Source organism: Anomaloglossus baeobatrachus, chromosome 9, assembly GCF_048569485.1.
Source record: "Anomaloglossus baeobatrachus isolate aAnoBae1 chromosome 9, aAnoBae1.hap1, whole genome shotgun sequence".
In the NCBI taxonomy this organism is placed as follows: domain Eukaryota; kingdom Metazoa; phylum Chordata; class Amphibia; order Anura; family Aromobatidae; genus Anomaloglossus; species Anomaloglossus baeobatrachus.
Window position 1 is genome coordinate 158,580,627 of NC_134361.1, and position 21,671 is coordinate 158,602,297.

The window sequence follows — 21,671 nt, forward strand, 5'->3', positions numbered from 1 at the left end:
TTGTTCAGTATGGACTAAATTAACTCTTTTTACATAAGCTATCAAAGTATATTATTTTTCCTTTCTGTAACTGAACCCTGGCAACCATTTTTAAATAGATAAAATATATTTATTTTTTTACATTTTTGAAGTTTCTTTCTTTCATGCGCTTTTACGTATTTGACGAAAAATATATTTAAGAGTATATTTTTTAACATTTTGGTGAGCCACCCATTCGTAATTTTTTTGCATTTTTTTGTTGTTCCTTCACTTTGCATAAGGGGGGTATCTCAAGTATCTCCTGCAAAGGATAAGGAATTGACAATTTATAAAAAATCACGCAGAACCTAGGAAATACGTATAAGTCAAGATTGCATGAATGTTTTTTTTTAATGAACTTTAAAGTCTTTACAAAGTTACAGAAGTTAACTTTTGACGTATTTTTGAGCAAGAAAGATAGTCAGTTCATAAGAAGTATTGGACGTGCTGAACAAGGTGAATCAAGTCTTACAGGATCATCCATCAGATCATCTGATCATTTCAGGTAAGAAAATGGATTTTATCTCTTCATATGTTAAGCAAAGTAAACTTCAGTTCACTTATCCAGATATTTCTAATGTAGAAGAGATTTGGTTACGCTTTTATGAGGAGTGTGAACTTGAGAATTCACGTGTAGAAGGTGCAAGGTCTTTTAATAGAGAGAAACAGAAAATCAGAAATGTCTGTCATTTAGTCTATGATTTTCACAAGTTAATCGTAGAAAAGTGTAAAAATGGTGGAAATAGACAACCTGAATTGTCAGGAGAGTCAGTGACAGAGAAATCCAAAGACTGCTTAGAACTTGGAATGTCAGTCAGTGATATTGTGAATTCTGACTGTAATGTTGGCTGTAATTTTGTAAATCAGAATTTTGATAATGGCGGCAGACATGTGCTACGTAATCAAGGTCATTTTCAGGACACTGGGAAAGAAGCAGGAAATGACGTAGAGAAGCCAGAAGGGGGAGGAGCCAGAGTGGGAGACGTGCAGAAAGGACACGTGGAGAGAGAAAATGGTGACGATCAGTTTCTAAAAATAGAACAGGCCAAGTTAGGAATTAAACTTAGAAAAAATTTATTGGACATATGCAAATTAATTCCCGCATATAATCCTAAAATACATGTTTGCAGAAATTCAGAGATATTTGAAAGTTCCATTGAGAAGTTAAATTTAACCAATAGTGAGACGAATCAGTTATTCCGTATGTGGTTACCTCAGCATTTCTTTAGACAATTGGCATTAAAAAAGTCTTCTGACAATGAGACATTTGATTGTTCAAATGATAATGATATCATAAGGCTGAAAAATCTCATCTTCTGTGCAAGGAATGAATCTGATCCAAACTATGAGATGTTGAAGGAATTACAAATTGAACAGAATGAGAGTACGTTCTCATTTATGTCCGTTTTTGAACGTTTGTATAGGGCGGTCATTCCAAATGTCAGATTGGATGGAATGTTACGTTTATTCATCAAGAAATTTCATTTCCTTGATAATGCAGCCTGTGCGGTGGCATTAAATAAAAAGTCCCTATTCGAATGTACGACTTTTATCGATTTTGTTAGAAGTCGCCAAAGTCAATCAAAACAGAAATTAATTAATTATGAAAAACAAATACAAAGAAGGGAGAGTTTTTGTGAAAAACCAACAGTGTCTCCCAGATCCAGATATTTCTGTGACAGGGTGTATGCAGTTCGGAGGAAGATGCATACGTGTTACAAACCATACAATCCACCCCAATTTCTGTCATCTAAAAGTCTTTTTCCATAGTAAGACATATAAATTCACAGTTCTGTTTATGTTGGAGGGCATAGTTTATTAATTAAGTTTTATAAGGGATAAGCATTAAAATATCTATAATGAGTATACTTGTGTACTGACATGGAAGGATATTTATATATTCTTCCCGAAGCTTCCCGAAGCTTCCCGAAGCTTCCAGAAGGTTACGTAATGTGAAACTATATTCAACTATGTTCCACTAGAACACCCTATATGGACTGAGCAGCTGGTATATAATACACGATGGAGGGGGCTATTGGGGGGGCTGCTCCACATTGCCTGCTGTAAGAAGACTCGAGGCTGAAAAGATGAAGACACGCTAAGAAGATGACATCCCCTGCCTTGCCATTCAGGAGCCAAAGAGAGATGGGTAAAGACTTCCCATTGTTCAGTATGGACTAAATGAACTCTTTTTACATAAGCTATCAAAGTATATTATTTTTCCTTTCTGTAACTGAACCCTGGCAACCATTTTTAAATAGATAAAATATATTTATTTTTTTACATTTTTGAAGTTTCTTTCTTTCATGCGCTTTTACGTATTTGATGAAAAATATATTTAAGAGTATATTTTTTAACACTTCCCGTCTCTCAGAAAATGACTGTGATTTGGGTGATCTGTGATAGATTCTCCAAGATGGTCCGCTTGGTTCCCCTATCTAAGTTACCGTCTTCATCAGAGTTGGTGCCTTTGTTTTTCGAACATGTTGTTCATTTGCATGGTATTCCCGAAAACATTGTTTCTGACAGAGGGGTGCAGTTTATATCCAGGTTTTGGAGGATTTTTTGTTCCAAATTGGGTGTTCAGCTGTCTTTCTCCTCGGCGTTTCATCCTCAGACCAATGGTCAGACTGAAAGGGCTAACCAGACCCTGGAGACCTATTTACGGTGTTTTGTTTCTGCGGATCAGGATGACTGGGTTTCGTTTTTGCCTTTGGCTGAATTTGCCCTTAACAATATAGCTAGCTCTACCACATTGGTGTCCCCCCTTTTTCTGCAATTTTGGGTATCACCCCAGGTTCCTCTCAGGGCAGCTTGAGGCGTCTGACTGTCCAGGGGTGGATTCGGTGGTACACAGAATGCAGCAGATTTGGGGGCAGGTAGTGGATAAATTGTTTCAGTCCCAAGAAAGTGCCCAAAAGTTTGCCAACCGGCGTCGGACTGTTGGTCCCCGGTTTAATGTGGGGGACATGGTGTGGTTGTCCTCTAAAAATATTCCTATGAGAGTTCCATCTCCTAAATTTAAGCCCAGATTTATTGGACCTTATAAGATTTCGGAGATTATCAACCCTGTATCTTTCCGTTTGACTCTGCCTGTGTCATTTAAGATGCACAATGTCGTCCATAAGTCCTTGTTGAAGAAACATGTGGAGCCAACAGTTCCTGCCGCAGCGCCTCCTGACCCTGTTTTGGTACAAGGGGATCTGGAGTATGAGGTTGAGAAAATTCTGGATTCCCGTCGCAGTAGGCGACAGCTTCAGTACCTTGTGAAATGGAAGGGTTATGGGCAGGAGGATAACTCTTGGGTTGTGGCTTCTGACATTCATGCGGACAGGTTGGTTCGCGCCTTCCATCATGCTCATCCTGAGCGACCCGGTGGCGTTGGTGAGGGTTCGGTGACCCCCCTCCTCAAGGGGGGGGTACTGTTGTGATTGTCAGTTAGGCTTTGGCTGCTGTGAGGCTCCCTCTTGTGGCCAGGAATGGTTTGGACAGAGACCAGGTGTGTTGAGCAATGGGCGTTTCCATTTCTAACTCTCTGCTTATTTAAACCCTGGTCTGATAGCAGGCTATGCCGGATGTCAGTTGTTCTGTGTTCACCAGCCTGCTTCATCCTGCTCCAGACCACATCTACCCCAGATAAGTGTTTGGCTCTTTATTTTTGTTTGGTTCTTTTTGTTCTTATCTGAGTTTGTCATTTGCTGTGGTTGTTTTCAGTTTATTTGCATGCAGGGATCTTCCCTCTCAGTTGCTTAGCTGGAAAGCTCCCTGCAGCTATGTTTGGAGTATTGCTCCTATAAGTACATGTTTTTGTTGCTTCTTGAATTTGTAATGGTTCCTGCTTTCTGTTCATTGGTATGACAAGAGCGCCTGATATAGGATGGAGTTCAGATCTAGCGATCTGAAGGCTTTTTTGTACTATCAGGTTGTTGGATTTTTGCAGGGTTTTTCTCTGGCCACCATCAGTCCCTTTCCTGTCCTGTCCTATTTAGTCAGTAGGGCCTCACCTTTTGCTAATCCTATCATCTATCTGTGTATTGTGTTTTCCTATATCACCACAGTCTTTGAATGTGGGGGGCTTGCTATTCTTTATCTATTTTCTGAGGCAGAGAGTTATTCATCTTTCCTTCCTTTAGGATAGCTAGTTCTCCGGCTGGGTTCGTGGTGCACAGGATGTTAGTTCACCCCTCAGCTACTTCTAGTTGTGATGGTTAGTAAGGGTATGGCGGCCAGATTAGTTGCCAATGCTCTTGTCACCTTTTACCAATGATTTATGGTTGTCTTCCATGGTTCCGGATCATAACAGGTGACCCATAGGATCACAACCTTCATGGTGGGGATTATTTCTCTTTCATCTTCCCAGGGACTCTCCTCCTGTCTGCTTCCTGTCTTTCCCTTTTTATACATGCTGCTCTCCTCCTCTTCCTTAACTATTTGCCTGCTCATCCAGGTGCAAGAACAGCCGTGTTACACCACTGCCACCTGGTGGCGGTTGCACACAATTAGATACACATAATACATTTTCACTTTTTACACAATATACATGGACGATCCATGTGCCAGCTACTTCTGCAGGGTGTGGGTTTAACCCTGCCCCCCCTACACTTGAACTGTTTTTGTTTTTTTTTTGTTTTTTAAACCTAGTTGGACCCGCTGATCCTGGGTATCTGCCTGTCCGCCCATGACTATTTATAATGTGTTTGTTTGGCTGTATTGGTTTTGTTCTACCTAAATATGCACTGCACAATGTGAACAAGGAGGTAGATGCCATCAGGTACTAATTAACTTCTTAGCTTTTGGAATAACTTTTTAAGCTGTATGTTCCTGTGATTTTATATATATTTTTGGAGTAATAAAAAAATAATATATTACTACTCTGAGGACTGTGGTGGACTACTTTAAACATTGGAGTATCTGTTTTTTAAAATCCAGTTTCGGGCTGGATGCCATTGCCCATATAAGTCTATGGGGACCAAAATCCAGCGATTAAAAATGTTGGTAGGGATAGGGGGATATTAGCAAGCTGCGCTATACTTACAGAGGCTCTGTCGCAGCTGTAACTGCTTCCAGGCTGTTCATTCACTTTTGGGGTCACTCATTACCTTCATTGCATATGCACTGCTTTCCCTGCACATCAGCGTCTGTGATTGGTTGAAGTAAGACGCACCCCCCACACTGAGTGACAGTGTGTCTGACGCTTCCAATCACAGACCCGGTCTACAGTAAAAATAAATAAATAAAAAATTGTTGTAATTGTTGTAGGGCCCCCCCAATATTCTGACAGCAGCACAGATAAAACATACAGCTACAGGTTGTAGCCCCCAGACATGCACTTATCTTGGCTGTGTATCAAAATAAGAGGAACCCCATGCCCTTTTTTTTTATAAAATAAATAATTTTTAAAAAAATGATGTGCGGTCTCCCCAATTTTGATACCCAGCCAAGATAAAGCCCGACAGCTGGGGACTGAAATTCTCAGGCTGGGGAGGCCCATGCCTATTGGGCTATAGGCTTAGAGGCCTTTCTGAACCCCTAAGAGCAGGAAGGCGCGTACCCTGAGTGCAGTCCCAGGGGACCTATGTGGCATGTGCAGGTCCCAGAAGCAGGAGGTCGCAGAAGTACATGTGGATGTTTGTGGATAGATGGGGGAAGATGCATGCAGGCCGCAGAGGTACAGGGCGTTACAGGGGAAGGAGATAGTAGGATGGGGGGTTGCAGCAGCTCTGGTGGAGAGGTGGTAGCTGGGTCATTGAAGGCTGTAAGGTTTCTTGAAAAGATGAGTTTTCAAGTTCTGTTTGAAACTTCTGAATATAACAGATAATCGGATGTTGTGCACAGAATTCTGGAGGATGGGAAATAATCTGGAGAAGTCTTGGAGGTAGTTAGATGAGGAACAGTGTGAAGGAGAGAAGGCTGTCTTTGGAAGACTGGAGATTATGTGTTGGAGTATATCAGGAGATTAGTTCAGAGATGTACGAAGGAGACAGATTTTAGACAGCTTTGTATGTCAATGTTAGTAGTTTGAATAGGATACCTTTGGGAATTGGGAGCCGATGAAGGAATTTCTAGAGGGGAGAAGAGGAGGAGTAGCTAGGAGAAAGGTGTATTAGCAGAGTTAAAGGGAAGGTGTCGTAAAAAAAAAATAAATCAATAACTGAAAAAATGTAAAGTATTAATGTTTTAATGTTTTGTTTCAATATTATTTGTTTTTAATTGAGCAAAATCTAAAAAAAATGTGTAAAAGTTTGATATTTTCCACTCTTAAACACTAGGGTGTGCAGCTGCTGAAATCCTACTGTAGAACTACTGTATAACTAGCTCACATTACAGCTGCAGTAAAAGTGGGTGGAATCTGCCCTCCTGTGTGTGATGTCATACCTCCCCCTTCCATTCTGGGTGTTTCTAAAAGGATAAGGGAAGATTAAGTTTAGGGACACAATGCGGAGCCATTTTGTTGCTGACCGCAAAGTGATCCTATTGTCTAAAGTATCACCTAGGACTGCTGGCATAGTGCGCCACTGTATACTGCACCCCAATGTATACTGCGCTCCGCTCTATACCACGCCCCCGCTATATATTGCGCACTGCTGTATTCCTCGCTCTGCTGTATACCGTGCCCCGCTGTATAGCACGCTCCGCTGTATACCGCACTGCGCTGTATTCCCCGCAGCGGTGGGGGGAGAGGGTAGCAGTGTGGAGAGCGGCAGGGAAGGGGTGAGTGGCGGTGGCAGGGGGAGAGCGGCGGCAGGGGGGAGAGTGGTGGAGGGGGAGAGGGTAGCAGTGTGAAGAGCAGTGGTGGGTTGGGGCAGAGGGTAGCGGTGGCAGGGGGATGGGGGAGCAGCAGGGGGAGGGGATAGTGATGGCGGCAGGAAGAACGGCGGGGGTAGCGGCGGTGGCAGGCGGGAGAGTGGTGGGGGAGAGGGGAACAGCAGGGGGAATGGTGGATGTGTGGGGAGAGGAGAGCGGCAGGGGGAGTTAGTAGCTGCGGCGGGGGGAGGGGTGAGGGTAGTGGCAGGGGGGGAAAGTGTAGCGGTGGTGGCCCGACGCCGATACTCACCCATCCTGAACGGGTGACAGGGGGAAAGTACAGCACACAGCACACGCTGTGAGCTCCACAAAGATGGCGGTGATCTCCTCCCTCTGCTGTGATTTGGACAGCCCAGGGGGCGTGTCCAGCTCACAGCAGAAGCAGTGTTAGTGTTAGAGAATAGGGTTGCAGCCCGACAACTGACTGTTATGCACAGGGAGCTGCCGTATTTGAGGGGAGTAGCTGTCATTACACACAGCAAATCCAAGATGGCAGCGCCCAGTATTTCAGTAAATTTAGAATTAAATAAAAACTTAATAAACAGTGAATCTAATTTTGTATTAAAAATACTTGATTTCATAATTATTAATACAAAAATAAAAAAACGTGACACCTTACCTTTGACCTAGAACGCGCAACCATAGAAATTTACCATAGAAAACAAGTTACCTATCAGGCCTGCGAGGCCACCGGTAAGCGTTCTACGGTTAAGGATGGACTGGAGGGGTGCAGGGAGGCCACAGAAGAGGATGTTGCAGTAGTCCATGCGGGAGATGACATAAGCGGGCTTTACACGCTACGATATATCTAATGAGATGTCATCAGGGTCACGTCGTAAGTGATGCACATCCGGCCTCGTTAGTGATATCGTAGCGTGTGACAGCTATGAACGAGCAAAAATACTCACCTTCTCGTTCATCGCTGACACATCGCTCATTTTCTAAAAATCGCACGTCCTGTTGTTCATCGTACCAGGGGCAGCACACATCGCTCCGTGTGACACCCCGGGAACGATGAACACAGCTTACCTGCGGCCGATGGCAATGCTGAAGGAAGGAGGTGGGCGGGATGTTTATGTCCCGCTCATCTCCGCCCCTCCGCTCCTATTGGCTGGCCACTGTGTGACGTCGCTGTGACGCCGAACGTCCCTCCCTCTTCAGGATGTGGATGTTCGCCACCCACAAGCGAGGTCGTTTGGAAGGTAAGTACGTGTGACGGGGGTTACAGCATTGTGCGACACGGGTAACAAATTGCCCATGCCGCACAAACGATGGGGGCAGGTGCGATCGCAAATGCGATCGCACAATACATTGTAACGTGTAAAGCAGGCTATAGTCTGGGAGTTGAGGAAAGGACGGATTCTAGAAATGTTTGAACTAGGAGACGGCAGGAGGTGGTGAGAGATTTGATGTATGGTATGAAGGAGAAGGCAGTGCCAAGTATTACTCCGAGGCAGCGGACTTCGGGTACTGGGGAAAGTGTGATGTTATTTATTGTAATAGATAGATTAGGTAGGGAAGATAAGTGAGATGGAGGGAAGATGATGAGTTCAGTATTGTCCGCATTGAGCTTTAGGAAGTGACAGGAGAAGAAGGAGGATATAGCTGATAGACACTCTGGGATTCTGGACAGCAGGGAGGTGATCCATGGGCCAGAGAGGTAGATGTGAGTTTCATCAGCATATAGGTGGTACTGGAAGCCATTTGGACTTTATGAGTTATCCCTGGCTAAAAGTATAGATTGAGAGGAGTAAGTGTCCCAGGACAGAGCCTTGAGGGACACCAACAGAGAGGAGGCAGTATGAGGAAGTAGAAGGGAGGGTCGAGGGGCTTGCATGTCATAACAATGTCACGTGGGCCCCGAAAACGCAAATTGTGACATTGCTGCAACCACACCTGCACCGGAGGAAAGTATAGGCTTCTTCATTTGTATGGGGCGCATGTGACGCCCTGGCAAAACCAGGTAGCCACAGATAGGCCCCTGCACAACACCTGCCCTCACTTAGGCAATATTAAGCCGACCTGAAACCCTAGTCACCCCCCCTTAGGGAAAGATAGACACACCAGTGGGCGGGACCAGGCAGTTGGACACACCCACCCAGGGGTTTAGACAGCCCGGGGCGGGAAAACAAGCAGAGACGTTTGTAGTTCAAGTTGAGAGGAGTGTGGGCTGGAGCTAGGGGTAGCTCCAGCAGTGGAGATTCAAGTTGAACGGTGCCAGGGTAGGAGCCCTGGTGCCTTTGGCTAGGTGGCAGACGGTGGTCTCCGTCAGCAGGAGTCGGGAAGACGGCTCGGCAGAACCGAGATGGACCGGGACAGTGTTGTAGCCCGCCGGTACCAACACGGGGAACCGACCCGGAAACCGAAGCACAAAGGAAGGTACTCGGACCCTGAAGCCAGGACCGGAAACCAGCGGCCTGGTTAATTAACCGATTGAGGCCAGGATAACAGGTCCTGTCCCACCCAAAGTCCCTCATAGAAGAAAACAGCCCACTGAAAGGGATAGGAGGTCATCGCCAGGGCCCATAGATCCCACGGGCCCTGCATCTGTGGCACTGCTCCTTAGGCCACATCCAGCCGGGAGCGGACTCCTGAGTTCCAGACAAGGCAGTCCACCATACAAAAAGTCAGTGCAGAGGAAAAGGACAGAGATCACCAGCCCGGGTGGGGACCTGAATGCAACCGATCACGGCGGCCGGCCACCAGCACCTTGGTTTACCAAAGACTCGTGTGGTTCATTTACTGTGAGTAACCAAAACGTTCCCCTGTTGTTGCTATACCCTACACAAAGACACCGGGTCCCGGGGCAACCACCCCTACCCACGGAGGGGTTAACATCCAGCTGCCACTACATCTCCCCCGGGTGCTCCATAACAGCAGCAGTGGTGTCCCACCTCACCACACACCGCGGGTGGCGTCATGAACTTAATACGGCCTAGCCCGTACATCTACGTCCCCCCATTTATTCGTCGTGTCCGCGAGACCCCCGGGTCCGGAGATCCTCGAGCCACCCCCCCTTAGGAGGTCTGGATCTGAGCAGCGGCGGCTGCTGGCACGGGGGGAGAAACACCCACATGGGGAATGAGAAGGGGTTGTGAAAGTAGTTGACAGCCCCTTTAATAAACAAGGGTAGCTCTTTGCCTTCAGGTCACTTCTGGGACATTACAGATATATTTCTGCTGTACACTTAAACACCCGCACTTATTGAGCCACACAGACCTCGGTGGGCTAACTCTAAACACAACTGCATTCCCAATTATAAGTGAGTGATCGCATTTATACAACCACATTATTTTAGTTTTGTTATTTTTATTTTTTCCCTTCAAAATCATTTTCCTTTGTTTCTCAATAGATTTCTACAGATAAATGACAAGGTGGAAGAAGTTCTGAAATTATTCTTCTTGGTGTGAATTTCTTTATATTGCAAAAACCTGGCATTTTAATACGGGTGTATAGATGTGTTATATCCACTGTATATACCGTATACATAATTGTATAACTATAAATTGTGGGGAGTGATGCATTATAATGCATATATAAATGCAAAAAATACAACAGAATATTCTAAATATTCCAGGGGATGATAAAACAGTAGCATGGTTGAATTTTACTCAAAACAGTGACCAATAGTGACCACAGTATCCAACATACAGACAGCTCAGATGTCCAATCTTCTTCAAAACTGGCTGGATGCCAACATTGAGGAAGAAGGTGTGAAGGAGAGATGGGAAACTATCAGCAACTTTTTAACTATCTTGTTTCGCCCCCTTACTGCGCTCCCTCCTACCCCAGCTCCTAATTTTCATCCACACACCACACATGACCATTTCTTTGCTGACACTAGTCAACAGGAGTGAACTGCTGCATCCAATGGATGGATTTACCACACAGTTAATTATATCTAATAGCAGTGACCCTACTGGATTATGAACTTCTGATATGTTTATTAAACTTTATCATAATTATATCTAATATATAAAGCTGTGTGTGTGTGTGTGTGTGAGAGTGGGAAAGAATATAAGACAGAGAGACACTTAGTTACGCCGGGTACCACAGCCAGTATATAATATATCTAATATATAAAGCTGAGTATATGTATGTGTGTGTATGTATGTGTGTGTGTATGTGCGCTAAAGGAATCTGCACTGTCGCATTTGTACTGCCCTCGTGCCAGCAGCCGGGCTGCTCGAGGGGTCTCCGGACCCGGGGGTCGTGCGGCCACTCGAATAAAAGGGGGAAGGAAGCTATTTACAGGGGATGGTGTGGAGAGTTCATGACGCCACCCGTGGTGCGTGGTAACATGGAGTACCACCACTGCGGTTGGGAGTACCCGGTGGCGAAGGTGGGGGCAGCCAGGTGTTTAACCCCTCCACGGGTAGGGGAATGCCCCAGGACTTGGTGATAAGGACGGGGTTGTGCCGTTGGGACAGTGGGGGTCACTCGTTTCCTCACTCAGTCCAATAACGCTGACACCGACAACTGTGGTAAACCAAAGTTCTGGAAACCGCTGCCACTGGACGGGAGCACGCCTGGATCCCGTGCCCGTTTGTGTTGCCTCTTAGTCTGAGCCCTTTGCCTTGGCACCTTGTCTTCTAGTTGGTCCCTTTAGTGTAGAAATAATCGGGTCCCGCTCCCCAGTATGGCTAACTGGGTGAGATTGCTCTCAGGGTTCACGCTTGGGATTTTCTGGACCGTATGTATGGAAAGTCCTATCCCCCTCGTTGTGCTAGTACCCCGATTTTGGAGCGGGTGGAGAACGGATATTGAAGTCTCCGTCCTCGTCGGGTAAATTGTCAGGACGCCTGAAGCTTCTCCCTGACCTAGGGTCCATGTACCCCGTAGTGCCCTGGCCCCTGCCCAGTGATGGCACAAGGCCGCCGGCTGTCCTCCTCGACAGTCTGTGCCCCTTGTCACGATCCCCTGCGACCGGGGTCCAGCTCCTACCAGGGCCAGACAAACGTCTGCCACCTAGTAGTTCCATAACAGAGAGAGGTAAAAAAGGGCTTTTGTTCACCGCGCCAATGATCACTGATGAAATTGTAGGATTAATGTAACTTTATTATGCACAGGTCTACGCGTTTCTGGAGGCTCAGCTCCCTTCCTCAGGACCGACAAGCACAAGAAACATCAAATCTGCCGGGATAGAGGCAGACAAAACATATATACACAGTATGACGTCAAAGACCCACCTTTTTCAAGAAAAAAAACGGCGGGAAACTATACATTTCAATCTGATGTGACGTAATGCACTGATATTTATGAATAATAAAACATGTCCACCAGGACCGCTCTACTATAAATTAAAGTCATAGAAAAACTATTATGACAAAGACGCGTGTGCATTGAATGTGTAAAAAATATATATGTGTATACGGGGATTTGAATCAAGTGTGCAGAATGAGTCTAGAACTCACATCTGCAAACAGTTCTACATGTTATGTGTTCAGAAAGGTGTGAGTGAGGAGTGTGTGACCAAACAACCATCACCATGTGTGATGTTTATGTATGTGAAAAAAGAAAAGAGAAGGTGAAGATAAGAATCATCATACAAAGACAAAAAGAAAAGAGTAAAAAAGAAGATAGGGATCTTTTTAATAAAATTATATTCATGGCACAATATAGTGTGCAACTTATGGCTCAGAACACTGCCGTAAAGGAAAGTAAGCTATATCGTATGTTAACTGAGGACAGGGTGATTCGGGTTCATGAGCGTGGGAAAAAAAGACAAGCGCATGCGCTGGTAGTAGACAATGAGCAAGAGCTCCGTAATGAACAGTATAATGGAGTGCATGTAAGTGTAGTGGAAAATAAATGATAAATTTAGAAAAAAATATGTATGTATGTGTGACGAGGGAAGGTGTATCCATTCCCTTAATAAAATAGCAAAGAAAAGGGGGGATTGGAAAGAAAGGGGAAGATTATAGGGGACTATGTCCAGTGATACAGCACACAAAGTCCAGAACCCACATTCAATGTGAATCCTGAATCGTAGTGCGCTCCAGGAAAAAGAAAAAAGAAAAAAGAAAAAAAAAGGAAGGGGAGCTTTCATTAGGAATTGCATTCAAAGCACAATAGCATGTGCAAGTTTTGGCTTGCACATGCTACATATATATAATACACATTCCCTCGTCACACATACATACATATTTGTTTCTAAATTTATAATTTATTTTCCACTACACTTACATGCACTCCATTATACTGTTCATTACGGAGCTCTTGCTCATTGTCTACTACCAGCGCATGCGCTCAGGGGCGGACTGGGGTGTCTGGGGCCCACCAGGGGAATTGACTCCAGGGGCCCACCCTACAGATACATATAAACACCCATTAGTGTTATCCCCATTATTGTGTTGCTTTGACTGTATACACAGGCGGCTCCTGCACATCTATATTGTGCACCATAACTGGGATGTACAATTAATAGTAGTTTACAGTAATGGGGTCTTTGGTGAAAACAAGTTATCACCGATCCACAGGTTAGGTTGGTGATAACTTATTGATCGGTGGAACCAGACCAGTGGAAACCGCACCGATCGGAAGATTGGGAAACTTTTTGCAGCGGCAGGTGGGATGTGTGACCACAGCTCCATTCATCCTCTGTGGGGTGGGATGTGTGACCGCAGTTCCATTCATCCTCTGTGGGGTGGGATGTGTGACCGCAGCTCCATTCATCCTCTGTGGGGTGGGATGTGTGACCGCAGCTCCATTCATCCTCTGTGGGGTGGGATGTGTGACCGCAGCTCCATTCATCCTCTGTGGGGTGGGATGTGTGACCGCAGCTCCATTCATCCTCTGTGGGGTGGGATGTGTGACCGCAGCTCCATTCATCCTCTGTGGGGTGGGATGTGTGACCGCAGCTCCATTCATCTTCTGTGGAGCTGCCAGATAATAACAAGCACAGCGCTCGCAGCCACTGAGGGAATGAATGGATCAGGGGTTGAGTCGGACACGAGCTCCAGTGTAATGGGGGATAAAAGTTGCACGATCGGTGCAGGTCCCAGCAATCAGACCCCACTGATGAATAAATGATCACTTATCCTTAGGCCACGTTCACAAGTTCAGTATTTGGTCAGTGTCTTACATCAGTATTTGTAGCCAAATCCAGGAGTGGGTGATAAATACAGAAGTGGTGCCCGTTTTTCTATTACACTTTTTCTCTGATTTTACCGCTCCTGGTTTAGGCTTCTAATACTGAGGTAAAAAACGCACTGAATACTCAGTGTGTGCACGTGGCCTTAGTAAAGGTGATTACTTGTTTTCCCTGGAGAACCTCTGTAGGTGCATATTTACTGCAGTGTAATAGTCACAGGGCAGGGAGGGGTTAAATGTTTAAGTATTTAATTTCTACTGGAAATAATATCCCCCTTATAGAGAGAAAAAGTGATCTCCATACACAACACAATCCACTATACCAAAATCAATAATACCATATACAAGGGGGAAATACCGCCACACCGTGACCAGACAACATATGACCACCACATAGTGACCAAATACAACCCATACAAGGGATAAATACCGCCACACAGTGATCAGACAACATATTACCACCAGTGACCAAATACAGCCACATGCAAGGGAGAAATACCACCACACTGTGACCAGACCACATATTACCACCAAACATTGACTAAATACAGCCACATACAAGGGAGAAATACTGCAACACTATGACCAGATAACATACTACCAACACATAGTGATCAAAAGCAACCACATACCAGAGAGTAATACCACCACATCATAATTAGACCACACAGTAACTGAATATTACCACATACAAGGGAGAAATACCACAACACTATAACCACACCACATAATGACCGACTATAACTACATACAAGAAAGTAATACCGCCACACCATAATCAGACCACATAGTGACCGAATACAACCACATACAAGGGAGAAATACCGTGACACTATTACCACACCACATAATGACCAAATAATACCACACACGAGACAAATATCAGTACAACATGACCAGTAGTGATGAGCGAGTACTAAAATGCTCGGGTGCTCGAGGCTCGGGCCGAGCATCCCAAAATACTCGTGTACTCGGCCCGAGCACCGAGCCCAATGTTATCCTATGGGAGACCCGAGTATTATTCTGAAATGACCCCCGGCAGCATGTAGAAACCATAAAACTGTAAATTAAAAAAAAAAACGTGCGTGTGTGTGTAAGCGTGCATATATATATACACGCGGAATGGAGTGCGGGAGGGGCCGTAGCCGAGCGGGGAAGTGTCGGGCTAAAGGCACGGTCATGCTGTGAGGGCCGGCCAATCACTGCAATTCCACAAGTAACAGGGCTGTGGCATTGCAGTGGTCTGCCAGCCAATCCCTGCATAAGGGCTGGCTCTAAAAAGAGCGCCAACATGAAGACCACGAGTACAGCACGAGTATCGCGAAATTACTCGGTCCCCGCCGAGTAGCCCGAGTACAGTGATACTCGTGCGAGTACCGAGTAGTGACAAGCATACTCGCTCAACACTAATGACCAGACGACATATTACTACCACACAAGGACATATAATACTATAATAATGATCATGAATAAAAACTACAACACTAATAAAACTAATATTGCCATCAGTGCCATAATACACAAGAGCTCTGTATATAGTGTATAGGTAATACAGTGCTCACCAGTGACATTATACACAGGAGCTCTGTATACAGTGTACAGTATAGTGTGTGTGTTCATGTAACACACTGACTTACCAGTGACGTCTCTAGCTGACTTTATTCATCTTCACTTTTCCTCCTTATCTGGTGCTGACCGCCATCACTTCTTCCTGTATGACGTGACTCTGCAGAAAATAACAGTCACCTATAGCCAATCACTCCCAGAGCACATTCCTCACTATTTCCCCAATTTCTACACCACGTCAAACTCTTGTTCCCCCATTGGAGTCAGTATCCTCAAAATTAACTTATATTTCATCAGTAATAATGTCCCCTAATTTGCCCCTACAGTAATTATGCCCCAAGTGCCACCATAAACTAATAATGTATGTCCCTCATTCTGGCCCCATATAGTAATTATGTCCCTCATCCTGGCCCCTTTTATATAATAATGTCTAGGGAAACAAGTGGAATCAGAAGGGGTTCTTAATTGCTTCCTGCACAAAATATCCCCCCACACTGCTCCTCTCCAAAATAGCCCCACAAAGTGCCCCTTTCCATAATGTCCCCCAAAAATTTGCATTTTATAATATCTCCCCCAACTACTTCCCTGTATAAATTCCCCCCCTCCTCATTATACTATGCTGCCTTCCACAATCTTTGATGCCTTATAATGTCCCCCATTGCCCTATAATGTCCCAATTTCTTTCATAACGTCCCCCACTGACCTATAATGCCCCAATTTGCTTCATAATGTCCCCCACTGCCCTATAATGTCCCCACTGCCCTATTATGTTCCCCACTGCCCTATTATGTTCCCCACTGCCCTATTATGTTCCCCACTGCATTATAATGTCCCCCACTGCCCTATTATGTCCCCCACTGACCCATAATATGCTCCATAAAGTCCCCCACCACTTCTTAATGCCACTTGTAAAATAACACTGCCACCTGCAGCCGCTCATATAAAAGTACATCTTCGGCTCCTCTGGAGCGCTTACCTGTGCCTGCGCGTCCTCCTCTTCATCCCTGCAGCTGCGGCCCGGTGATGATGAAGTCGGTGCAGGACTGAGGCGCGCTCCTCTGCAGCCCCGGTGATGACGGTACGTCGCGGTGCGGGGCTGAGCAGCGCTGCTCTGCCTCCTGTCACCGGCCGCACTGTACAAATGTATGCACGCCTGAAAGACACGCATGCATCTGAATACCGGCGCGGTCGGTGCAGGCAGGGCCGGCTCCAGGTTTTTGTGGGCCCTGGGCGAAGTAGTCTCAGTGGGCCCCATCCACACATAGACATGCACAGATACATACACATACAGGCATACGTACACATACTTATTTAAAGAGAAATTCACAAAAACACATAAATAGACATAAATCTAGACACAGTCATATACACTGACATGCATAGATACACATCATACATGTGCACACAGACACACACACACACACACACATTATTTTTATATATTTATCCTGTATATATATTTCTAATATTGGGAAGCCGGCAACAGCCTCATTCACCTCCCGGCTTGTCTAACAGAGATGGCCGCACATAGAGCACACTAACACTGCTGTATATACATCACAAGAGAGGCTGGGGACATACACATCACTGGGGGCATACATATTACTGATGAAGGGAGTATACAGCAATGGGGGGCATACAGCTCTAGAGGAGGGCAGTGACTCTGAGGTGGGGGGGATGACTCGCCCACCCCAGGGCTATGGGACACCCGGTGCCGGGCTGGACTAGTCCGGGGGTCGTCAGTGGTGGCGGGGTCCGACTCCGTGGCCCTGGTGGGTGTCAGTTCAAATATGGCTTGGTGACTTGGGGTTTGAATAAAGTTTGTGTTCGTGACGCCACCTGTGGTATGCGACTATTAAGCCGCCGCTGCTGTGTGAGGCCTCTGGGGTGATGATATGGCAGCAATGGTGGTACTGCTCCCCACAGGTAGAGCGGTACCCCGGGGCACACTGTTGGTGCTCGTGAGAGTCTATGGTGTAGTGGAAGTCTAAGCAGACGGAATAACAGAGGCAACTCCAAGGGTGCAGTTTCAAGTTCTTTACTCACACGTCCTGGTAGGAGCTCACTGGTGCCCTCAGACGACTGGAACCCACTGTCAGGGACCTCCGCCGTTTCTGGGTGATTCCTGGAGTAGAAACCGGTACCCTTCTCTCTAAGGTGTCTCTGTCTTCAGCTGTCTTCCTAAGCCTAGCTCTTTTAGGATGAACCTGCTCGGCCTCCACTACAGCCTCCAGGCTGGGGAGTCACCTGTCGGATGAATATCCCCTTTCTATAGGTTCTGCTGTGGGATGTGGCCCGGGGAGTTTACAACTTCCCCTGGTGCTCGGTTTTTACTGTTTGGAGATGATTTTGCACTCCTCCGGTTTCTAGGGACCGTCCCCTGTTGCAGCTTGATCCCTCCACCGATGTTCCTGTGGAACAGGCCACCACAGCTCTACAGCTATCCGTGGCCCTGGAATCCCTTCTTTTCTCTGCTTGGTGTCACCTGGACCCTCTGAGTCCCAGGATCTTCACCAGGAAGCGTCTCTTTCTTCTTCTCAGCTCCTGACTGACTAGAGCCTTTCTCCTACTTCTCCTCCTTGCCTGCCTCCTGCAGACCTCCTCCCCCTTCCCCACTCTCTCCCAGACTCCTGTTGCTTTCTCTGTGCGGACACTCTGAGCTCACAGAGCTCCTTTCTCTTTCACAGTTACATGCTGTCTCCTCACTCTCCCACTCTCTGAGGTAAAACTGAAACTCTGACCTTCCTTTCCTTGACTGCTCTCTGGTGGCTCCTCCCACCTCCCCAGTTGCTAAGCTGTACCCTATATGAGCAGGGATGGGTCTTACGGCCCCTCCCAAAATGCAGCATGGGAGGGTTACTGCCACTGTCCCTGGTCCCAGTATGTACCTAACAATGGGTGCTGTGTAGATTTACCAGGGGACCGGTGTTCATTCCTTTCCTCACCCAGAATGGGGCATCACACCGCTGGATGGGGTGCAATGTCCTGTGGCGACGGAAGCCTCAGGGGCGCCACAGGGACATACAGCTCTAAGGGGGAATACAGCACTTGGGTGGAGGGAACATACAGCTCTGGGGGGTAAACAGCACCTGGGTGGAGGGGACATACAGCTCTGGGGGGTAAACAGCACCTGGGTGGAGGAGATGTCGCGGGCGGGGAGGAGGGTGTCAGCACACTACGCTCACCCCCTTCTGCTCGGGTCCGGCGGTCGCTGCTCAGTGGTGGCTCGAGCGGTGGGCCGGATCCCGGGGGTTTCTCGAGCGGCACTCCTCGCCCGTGAGTGAAAGGGGGTTGTTGGGTGTGGGAATTGTTTATTGTCCGTGACGCCACCCACGGTTGTGGTGATTTCACCACCGCTGCTCAATACGGGGGGTCCCGGGGATGGTGATGCGGAGCAGCCAGGTGTTGTGTTGCCCCTCCGTGGGTAGGGGTTGGTGATCCCGGGGCCCGGTGATGGTTTGGGAGGTGCAGGGCCTGGTGGGCGCAGGGACGCGGGGAGCAGCGCTGTGCCTTGCGGCACTGTGGTACTCACTCAGCCTGAGATGATGACACAGTTTTTACGGTAAACCAAACGGCTGGTAAAACGGTCCCACGGACGGCTGCACTTGCTCTCCCGGTAGGTGACGGTGATGTCCCTCTTCCTTGCACCTTGGTGTACTTGTTGGTTGCGATGGGTCCCCACCGGTAACCCGCTCCCCGGCTTCAAGCTGGACCGGGGGAGCTCTACTCTTTGCCCGCAGGCGTTGGCCCTAAGAAACTGGTGCCTTGGCGGTGGCGGTGTCTCTTCTATACTGGCTGGGCTGTTGCCTTCAATCGGGACTTGGTTGTTGGGGGATCTACGCCCCCTTCACTGACGGATTCGGCAAATTATGGCGACTCCTAGCCTTGCCGGGGTCCGAGAGGCCCCTGCCCTGGTGCTGACTGTCCTTCGGAACACTGCTCCAGACCGCCGGGCACACAGCCTACGGGGTCCCTCCAGGAACTTCCAAACGGTCCCCCTCCCAGACAGTCACCGCCGTTGCTGACCTTGCTGACCTGTCCTGCACACAGCTGGACTACTTCAGGCTTTTACACGCTCTTTCTGTTCTGTCACCACTCTTGCTTTCCTCCTTTTCTACTTTTCTTCCTTCACTTTCACTTAGCTGTTTACTTAGCCTTGTCTGGGCTACTCCTCCACTCCTTCCACTTCCTCCTCCCTGACCAGACTCTCCTTCACTCTTGCCCTGCCTGGGCTCAACTGCCTGGTTTCTCCCGCCTCCAGAGCTGTGTCCTCCTCGGTGGGCGGAGCCAACCGCCTGGCCCACCCCCTGGTGTGAATCATCAGCCTCTGGAGGAAGGCAACAAGGATTTTTGGTTAGCTTAGATGTTCCTACCTGGGATGTAGGGTGTGGTGGTGTGTGACCTGTGTCCCCTGGCTTGCCCAGGGCGACACAGAGACATACAGCTCTGGGGGTATAGTAGTATGCAGCCCCCATATTGTGTTATGAAGCCCCCATTGTCCTCCATATAGTATTATGTAACCCCCATATGCACTACGCAGCCCCCATATAACATTAAGCAGCCCTCATATAGCACAATACAGACCCAGATAGCATTAAGCACCCTCATGTAGTATACAGCCCCTATATACCACAGTGCAGAGCCAGATAGCATTAGGCACCCTCATGTAGTGCAGAGCCCCTATATAGCACTGTGCAGAGCCAATAGCATTAGGTATCCTCATGTAGTATACAGCTTGTATATAGCACAGCCTGTATATAGCACAGTGCAGAGCCAGATAGCAATAGGCACCCTCATGTAGCATACAGCTTGTATATAGCACAGCCTGTATATAGCACACTGCAGAGCCAGATAGCAATAGGCACCCTCATGTAGCATACAGCTTGTATATAGCACAGCCTGTATATAGCACTGTGCAGAGCCAATAGCATTAGGTATCCTCATGTAGTATACAGCTTGTATATAGCACAGCCTGTATATAGCACAGTGCAGAGCCAGATAACAATAGGCACCCTCATGTAGCATACAGCTTGTATATAGCACAGCCTGTATATAGCACAGTGCAGCGCCAGTAGCATTAGGCACCCTCATGTAGTATACAGCTTGTATATAGCACAGCCTGTATATAGCACAGTGCAGAGCCAGATAACAATAGGCACCCTCATGTATACAGCTTGTATATAGCACACTGCAGAGCCAGATAGCAATAGGCACCCTCATGTAGCATACAGCTTGTATATAGCACAGCCTGTATATAGCACAGTGCAGAGCCAGATAGCAATAGGCACCCTCATGTAGCATACAGCTTGTATATAGCACAGCCTGTATATAGCACACTGCAGAGCCAGATAGCAGTAGGCACCCTCATGTAGCATACAGCTTGTATATAGCACAGCCTGTATATAGCACACTGCAGAGCCAGATAGCAATAGGCACCCTCATGTAGCGTACAGCTTGTATATAGCACAGCCTGTATATAGCACACTGCAGAGCCAGATAGCAGTAGGCACCCTCATGTAGCATACAGCTTGTATATAGCACAGCCTGTATATAGCACAGTGAAGAGCCAAATAGCAATAGGCACCCTCATGTAGCATACAGCTTGTATATAGCACAGCCTGTATATAGCACAGTGCAGAGCCAGATAGCAATAGGCACCCTCATGTAGCATACAGCTTGTATATAGCACAGCCTGTATATAGCACAGTGCAGAGCCAGATAGCAGTAGAGACCCTCATGTAGCATACAGCTTGTATATAGCACAGCCTGTATATAGCACACTGCAGAGCCAGATAGCAGTAGGCACCCTCATGTAGCATACAGCTTGTATATAGCACAGCCTGTATATAGCACAGTGCAGAGCCAGATAGCAATAGGCACCCTCATGTAGCGTACAGCTTGTATATAACACAGCCTGTATATAGCACACTGCAGAGCCAGATAGCAGTAGGCACCCTCATGTAGCATACAGCTTGTATATAGCAGAGCCTGTATATAGCACAGTGAAGAGCCAAATAGCAATAGGCACCCTCATGTAGCATACAGCTTGTATATAGCACAGCCTGTATATAGCACAGTGAAGAGCCAGATAGCAATAGGCACCCTCATGTAGCGTACAGCTTGTATATAGCACAGCCTGTATATAGCACACTGCAGAGCCAGATAGCAGTAGGCACCCTCATGTAGCATAC